Below are 8,251 nucleotides of genomic sequence, written 5' to 3'. Positions count from 1 at the left end.
CTGGAGCTTGGATGTGCAGGACTTCAAAGCCCACACTCCTAACCACTAGGTTAAGCTTACGCTGCGCAGCTGGGTGATGACTGTTTGCCCCCATCCTCTACCCCAGTCCCTGACCAGTAGGAAGCCCAGTGTGCTCAAGGTGTGATTCACTTTCCCAACATCTGTCCCATACGCTTCTCAGAAGCCCGTCAGCCACGGTGGAGGGAAGCGTGACGCTGCACTCCAGGGTGGTGAAGTGTAATTCTCAGGCTGTTCTCAGATCATGTTGAGGTGGCCAATTCTAAGACTTTCTAAAAATAGGTGGCAAATTCTAGGAGTTCCTAAAAATAGCATTGGGACTTCTGCTTTGCTTAAGGGATTATTCTGACCTTTTCGCCTGCAAGCCCCCACCCCTCAGGGTGACAATTTCACTGCTTTGCATGACATTTGGTTTCTCTCACATGTGGCCGGTAGGATTATAGTTACAGGAAGTCGGAGAGAACCTCTAACCTCCTTCTGTGCTATTTATTGCTTTTCATTCTTTCTCTTCTACTCCTCACCCCCACTTTGGTTTCTTGGGTCTTTGAGAACCCCTCCCTGCTGGTAGCCACATTTGGTGCATGCTGTTCTCCCAGGCAGAGGGAGGGTTCCCCATCACCCAGTCCCAGCTCTTTGGGGGAGGTGCTGCCTGAAGTCATGTAATAGCCCCATGTTCATCCATGTTCTAACCTATAAAACACGAGGCAATCACACTTACCCAGCGCAGGTGGTGGGAGGACTAGCCAGTTACTGGCCACAGGCCTTGAGAGTGGCAGGTGAAAGGCTTTCATAAGTAAGTGTTATTATGAGCATGATCCTTCTCTTCAGCTCTCAGCTTCCTGCTAGTCACACACCACCAGCCATTCTCCAGGGAAGAGGAATGTTATCACATTGCTGAGCTACATGTGAAACAGAATCAACATTCAGGGCAGAGTCCAAATTCTTAACATAGGCTCTGTAGAGCTGCAGTTTCTGCTGCTAGAACATGTGTGTTAACACAATAGCCTACACAAAAGCTTTTCAGACGTGTGGGGCGTGTTTCAGAAGTCCTGTTTTCCCAGCACCTATGCCTTTATGCTTGTAAAGTTAGACTCATTAAAACAGTGTCCACACGTGGATTTGGATGGAAATGGGAATCGTACTGTAGTGTTCAAATCATGGGCAACCAAAGTCCTTGTGAGCTAGTCTCTCCCCCTTTGGAGAAAGCCTGGTGTTCCCACCCCTGCGCAGGGGGCTTACACACAGACAAGTTCCTAAGCGCACTCCTCCTTTCACCAAGAGCACCAACCCTGGGAAGAAATGCCCCATCTGGTGACTCAACCAGCACCTCTACCTTCCTAATATCTCTTGGGCACTTTTTTCAGAATTACAAGAGATCCCGGAATATTTTCCACTCTCAGTCGGCTCTCAGGCTGAGAGGCCCGCTGGGTTACAGAGACTGTGATGGGATTATGGTGTCTAAATACCAAAAAGATGAAGAACATGGGCTTTGGAGACAGGGCAATACAATTCAAATCCCAGTTCTACCACATGTGAGCTGTGTGTCCTTGGGCAAGCCCCTTAACTTCTCTGTGCCTTAGTTTCCTCATCTGTAAAATTAATATCCTAGGCGGATATGGGCTTAAGTGAGAGACTGTGTAGTGTCTGACACACTGTAAGTGCTCAGTCCATGTGAGCTCCGCCGAGAAAGGAAGACAGGGATGGCGGGGATTCTAACTTTGAGAAGCTAATTTTCTTTTTTTATCCCTTGGTCATGTGCATTATGCTGTACTGATGCCAAAAGACCCAAAAGGGGGTATTGACTTTTCTAGGACAGGCTTGCCTTACTGTCCACTTGACTAGTGGGTCTGAGGCCTCTTACTGGCTCAACCTCTGGTGGTGTTTCTCCCCTGGATTCTGTTTCTCTTCTGCTTTCTCCAAACACTCCAGAATTCTTCAGGACAAGCATCTGCTCAGAAGTACATGAAGCAAAATATGCTGACTGTGGCCACCCCACCCACCCCGCTGAGCAGGGCCGTGGTCCCACTGGGTGGCAGCGGCGTGGCAGCTCCAGGGGCTGCTCTGAACTGAGAAGGTGTAAGAGACAGCAGAACCCGAGGCTCTACCCAGCGCCGCTCGGCTTTCTAACTCCACAACAGGCTGCATTCTTGATGCACGTTTGAACTTCGGTGTACTTTGAAGCTGCAATGTTTAAAAATGTGCTACATCATAAACTCACTTGTTAAAACAAGAAACCCCACAGCATCTTTGGCCATTGCACCAGGCCCCAGAGCTCAGTCGAGAGTGCACAGCTGTGGTGCTGCTAGCCAGGTCCCATGTCACTGGAGAGCCCTTGAAATGTTTTCCGAGGCAGAGCGGCTGCTCCCTGGCTGAGAGTCAGACCAACAAGCCCTCCTGGCCCCAGGTCCCCCACTAGCTTAGACCTAGAACTAAGTTGTAGGCTTGTTGAAATGCCTCCTTTTTAGAAACTAAAATGGGAGACGATAACCAGTGGTATGGACTGAATACTGACGTCTCCCCCCACCTCCAAAATTCATTTGTTGAAATCCCAGTGCCCAGTGTGATGGTGCTGGGATGTCACTGGGAGGTTATGTGGAGTCCCCATGAATGGACTCCGGGCTCTAAAAGAGAGACCGCCATGGCGCCCAGCCCCTTCCCTCACAGCGAGGATATGAGAAGCCTGCAAACTAGAAGTGGGTCTTCACTGGACCGTGCTGGCCCTGAGCTGGGATTTCCAGCCTCCAGAACTGTAAGCAAGGAGTTTCTGTTGTTTGTAAGCCACCCGGTCTGTGATGTTTTGTAATAGCCGCTCTGACAGCAATGATGAACTCTAACGGGCGCCTTGGTTGAAAAATTGTCAATATGACAAAGAGTTCGGTGTTTTGGGAAGAGAGACGCTGGGCTCCCCACCTGCATGCCCACTCTGCACACATGTAACAATCCCTTGTTCTCTGATTATTTCTCTCATTGGTTTCAGAAGAAATTTTGGGAAATACAGAAAACTTCAAAGAATATGAAACCACCTAAAGCTTCACCACTCCGTGGTAGGGGCCTGACGCTGAGTCAGGGATGGCTACGAGAAGGATTGCGCAGCAGAATGGGGAGCAGGCCTTGAGCCTCGTTGCATAACGGCTCTGTCGCCTTGAAGGAGTAATTTAACATCTCTGGACCGAAGTGTCATCGTCTGTGAAGGGAATGCATTACACGGTTGGATTCTGAGGTCTTTCTGGCGCTGTTAGGCTGTCAGAGTCTAGGCGCACAAGCCTCAGGCAGGACACAGAGAACGTCTCGGTGCCCCCCGTGGCTGGGGCTTCGGTCAGACAGCAGTGCAGAGACCTGAGTGTGTTTGCCTCACTTGACTATATCGCGGAGTGTCTCTACCATTTCCTTGCACATCCTGTCAGGTGTGTGGAATCTGTTGCAATCACATTGTGTGTCAGAGGGCATCGCTCAGCCTGGGCACAGGGGAGCTGGGTGACCTGTGTGTGACCCTGCCACCAGATTCTAGATGCCCTGGAGCCCTAGGCAAGGCCTCTAATGCCCTAAGCCTCCGGATTCCCATCTGTAAAATGGGGGAAATACATCTGCCTTTCCTAAGGCGACTGAATTACTCTTCAAATGAGCAAATGGGAATAGAAGCATTTGGGGAGGGGAGGGAGGGGGACAAGGAGAAAGCACTAAAAACATGTAAAAGAGATAACGATCATGTGTGTAAGTGAGTCCATCCGCTAAATGCAAAGTGCGGCTTTGCTGCGGGCTTCATCCTGTGCTTAGATAGGGGCAGGCTAATCACCATAATTAAGAACTCAAACATCAGCGAACTTACTAAACAGGTGAATGGGAAACAGGCAGTTTCAGAGCCTGGCTTTCGGTAAATGTTAGCATTACAGCCACAAAGCAGGCCGTGCTTCGAGGGCAGGTGGGAGACGCGGAGAGGTTTCCTGGCCCCTGGCCTTCACCGTGGTCACTGACTCAGTGTGAAACAGCGCCTGCAGGGAGGAGGAGCGTTCTCAGCCTCCTTCACAGATCAGCCTGCGGCCACAGTGGAGCCGTGAGCTGAGTTCACAGCAGAGGATGACTAAACAGCCTCCTCATCATTAATAACAATAATACTTGGCATTTATCTCGTTCTTTATGTTTTCAAAGTACTTTACAATCATTAATTAGTTAACTAGCACTCACCAACACCCCGCCGCCGTCTGCCTGCTGTGCTGAGCAGACAAAAGAGCCAGGCAGGCCCTGACTATTTGCCAGGGGATTACAGAGCTGGGGAAAGTGAGGGCTAGGGCATGTGGGGTGAAGACCGTGTGTGTGTGTGTGTGTGTGTGTGTGTGTGTGTGTGTGTGTTGGTGGGGGATATTAATGGCAAGGGCTAAATTTGGAAGGAGACAGTTATGAATCAGTGCAAATAGATGTGAGTGTATGCCTGGACACGAGTGTCAAGCACACAGGCAGGGGCATGATCTGCCCTGGAACAACTGGCTCCAGTCCTCGGTGGGTATGGATGGTGTCCCCTAGAGGGCTTACAATTTCCCTAAAATCGGATGCCTCCAGCCCCTGCCAAGTGAGCCAATACAGGAAATGGGCTGCCTCTGTGCCCTGGACAGTCTGCTTGAAACCTTCTGCAAAATACAGATTTTTCTGCTCTTCAGAATGCTCATGCATTTGGGCACTGTTTTCTAAACTCTGGGGTTCTGCACACGGCCAAGATCCAAACGTGCTGGAACTGTTTATGCAACTTGCACTGGTTATGTGGACATGAACCTCCCTGCAAAGGGTTAAACACACGGTGTCTCCCGGATACGCAACAGTGATGCTGATGGAGATGGAGATGGAGATGGCAGTGGGTGAGGTGAGCTTTCTCTCCTCCACTCATCTCCTGAACTTTACGTGATGGTGGGGAAATACAACTAAGCAGTTTGGACTAGGTGAAGTGGCAGAACCCACAAGTGTTTTCAATGAAGCTACCCACTTACATGGAAATCTGATAACTGTTGTACTTAGAGAGTAGAAACCAAAGACATACGCCAAATAAGTGACCAGAAGAAAGCGATTAGTCATCTTTCCTCTTGAGTGATCACAATACTTCTGAAGCTTCTCCACCTGTAACTTGCAATTTAGGGCCTTGTCTAATGACAGGGTGAGCTCCTCTTATTGATCTCCAGACTTCTTAGTAAATTAAGTGGCAGGTACACAAAGAGGCCAGGGACAGGAGTGTGGCAGCAGCTTCACAAGTCCAGCTGTTAGAACAAGGTTCTAAGAAAGCCTGTGGATCCCTGGGCTGCCCCAGAACCCAGAACCGAAGGCCTGTGGCTGGCAGTCTACTGGGCCAGTCCCTTGCAGTGAGATACGCATAATCTGCTGATTAGCCTGGGTTTATGGCCCTCCACATGGCCTGGGGTTGTATCTTGTCAGATCTCAGGAACTAAAAGCAAGACAAGGGCTTGGCTTGAACTTGGCTGGAAGACCCAGAAATGATAATAATAATTAACACAGCTCAACTTCCACTTGCACTATAAACAATAATTAATGCACACAGCAGCCCGGTGAGGCATCTAAGTTTGGATTATGAGCCTTATTTTGCAGACAGGGAAACTGAGGCCAGGAGGTTAAGTGGCTTTTTCAAAGCCACACAAGGATTCAGTATCATACCTAAAATTAAAACTTGGGCTTCCCTGTCTCCTGGTCTGAAGCCTGGGTCACACTTGTCCGTCAATGAGACTTAAGAACCACATCAAACTCACACACACACACACACACACCAGGAAAGGCATTTCCCCAGAAGTTCAGGAAAGAATGGTAGGTGACAGACATGTGGTGTTGGCCTGCCAGTCTAACCAAGCCCCCTCCAGCTGCTAGTGGACAGCCTCTGAACCAGACAGGAGCCGGGTCCACTCTGTATGAGGAAAGGCAGCATTCCTACCAGCTGCAGTTTCATGTAAATGTCAGCAGTCTGCTAGACTTCCTTTCGTTGCCACCTTTACTTTTGTATTTGGGTCTAAAGAGTTGACAGGGTTAGTTAATTGTCCAAAGAACTGAAGTTGCTCTCCCGGTGATTTTGACACTACATGGAAATCACATTTCCTCCTAATTGCCTTGCCTAACTGTTGCTTAAAAATTCCAAATATTGCTTGTACAGTTGATTATTCAGACTCCTGAGAACTATCCCACTCATATATTCATGTATCTTGATAAATTCAACATAGAATAAAGAAAATGCAACTGCCACACCAATTACATTTGCAGAAAGATCATTTCTATTGCAGCTGCTAAAAGATTACTGGCCTCTCAGTTGTCAGTGACAGGGCCTCATTCAAAGTGGCTTCGATGGAGGAATCCGAGCACAGCTTCAGGTGGAACGGGACTCCTGTAAGCAGACGGTGTCATCGGCACCTGAGTGTCTCCCTCTCTCTGCTTGGCACTGACCACACCAGGGCTCCTGTGTGAGGGCAGAGTAGCCGCTTGAGCTCAGTGGACGCCCTCCAGTGGAGCAGCCCTGCAGATGGAGAGCCCTTCTTTACCGACAACACAGGCAGAAAGCCCGGGGTTGACCATGGTTGGCCCACTGGACCCCAAGCCCCTCTCTGAGGTCACTAGGGCAGGTGGGTGTGTCACTCTTGTCATCTAGGCCTAGGTTACATGCTTGTCCATAAAGCCAGGGTGTGGGGGTGGCCCCTCACAGACCACTGGGGTAAGTGTGGGGGAGGAGTTGTTCCCCAAAGGAAAATTGGGGTGCTATTTGCAAATGAGGGAAAGGATGCATGGCAGGTAAAAGCAACTGAGCTCTACCACCTTACATGTAGAAATTAAAAGTCAATATTTTACCATGTACACTAACAGAATACAGTATTTTTCTAAATTCTATTTTTATTCCCACTCATAAAACCTTAGGTTGGCCCTCAAATACTGCTTCTTGCTAAGTGACAACACCGCCTTGAGGAACTTAAAGGCGAATGTGATTCTCCTACTAGTTTGAGTCTATAGACCACACTCGGCCTGGGAGAGGGAGCCAGGACAGACAAGAGGGCAGGCAGCACACCCAGTCAACAAGAGCTCCGCTGTCAATAGAAGCTGGCAAATGCCACAAGCCCTGATTTTAACATAACTTTTGACAAATGCTTTCCCAATATACTTCTGTATCATTTGGATTTTCCTGAAGAGCACAGTTACTTTTGTACTTAAAAAGAAACCAAAAACAACCCACAGAAAATAAAGATGTAGGCAAGTGGGTAGGATGATAACGAAACAGCTACAGGGGTACTGGGCTGGTAGAATAGCTCAGATGTGTTACTTGAAAGCTAATGTAAAATTGACAGCATCTAAAAGGCTTCTTGTGGCTGAGCTCCTGAATCCCTGCCTTCTCACTGTTAGCAAGGTCTCCCCTAACCTGGACATCCCAGGTTCCCCAGCCCTCGCAAGTCACCCTTGCCTGAGTAGCCCATGTCAGAGAGTCCACCTATGCCCCACGCCCCCTCTCGCTTTCCTGGGACACCCTGGGAGTATGACTTTGTTCTCCAAACCCACTTGGTTGCTTCTCATTGTCTTCACTTCTGCTCCTCCTGGCCAACACAAGCTGTCTGTTTCCCCCAAGGCGGCAGTATAACGTAAGGGAATTACAGAGCAGAAAAAGAAACTTCACGGAGACAGCTGCCCCACTGGCCTTCCTTCTCACCGCTATCTTCTCCCAGCTGCCTCTCACCAAAGCAATGGCCCACCACCGTGTGGCCAGGAGAGATCATCTCTCCTGGAGGTTGTCCCAGAACATCTAGCCTTACACCTGATGACTTAAAAGAATGAGAACCCTGATGAAGAATGAAGGAGTCCTTGTAGAACAAAAAGACAAACTCCAAGAGCTAATTTCCTTTTTCCTAGAATGCAAAAATCACTCTCAAATCAAAAATCGAAGTTTCTTGGTTCCAACCAGGTCAGGGTGCACACTCAAGCGTCAGTAACGGGGAAAATTTGAAAATAGATATTTTTTGTGTGTCTCTGCCACATTAGGATACAAAGTGTGTTTGTTAAATCTGTAGATAGCCAAACATGGAAAGGACAACCTCTGACCAGGAAGACAGAATGAAGATCTTGATAGTATTACCATGAACCAAGACAAAGAAACTATGTTTCCATGCTGAACAGATTAGTGACTTGAGTAGAGATTGGGATAGCTGGGCTTAACTTCAGTTTGAGAGGTAAACAAAGAACTACGGGTCCAACTAATTACAGGGTTAGTGTA

The sequence above is a fragment of the Myotis brandtii genome, unplaced genomic scaffold, assembly GCF_000412655.1.
Source record: "Myotis brandtii unplaced genomic scaffold, ASM41265v1 scaffold8, whole genome shotgun sequence".
NCBI classification, from domain to species: domain Eukaryota; kingdom Metazoa; phylum Chordata; class Mammalia; order Chiroptera; family Vespertilionidae; genus Myotis; species Myotis brandtii.
The sequence above is the reverse complement of the archived record's forward strand: the minus strand, read 5'-3'. Positions refer to the sequence as shown.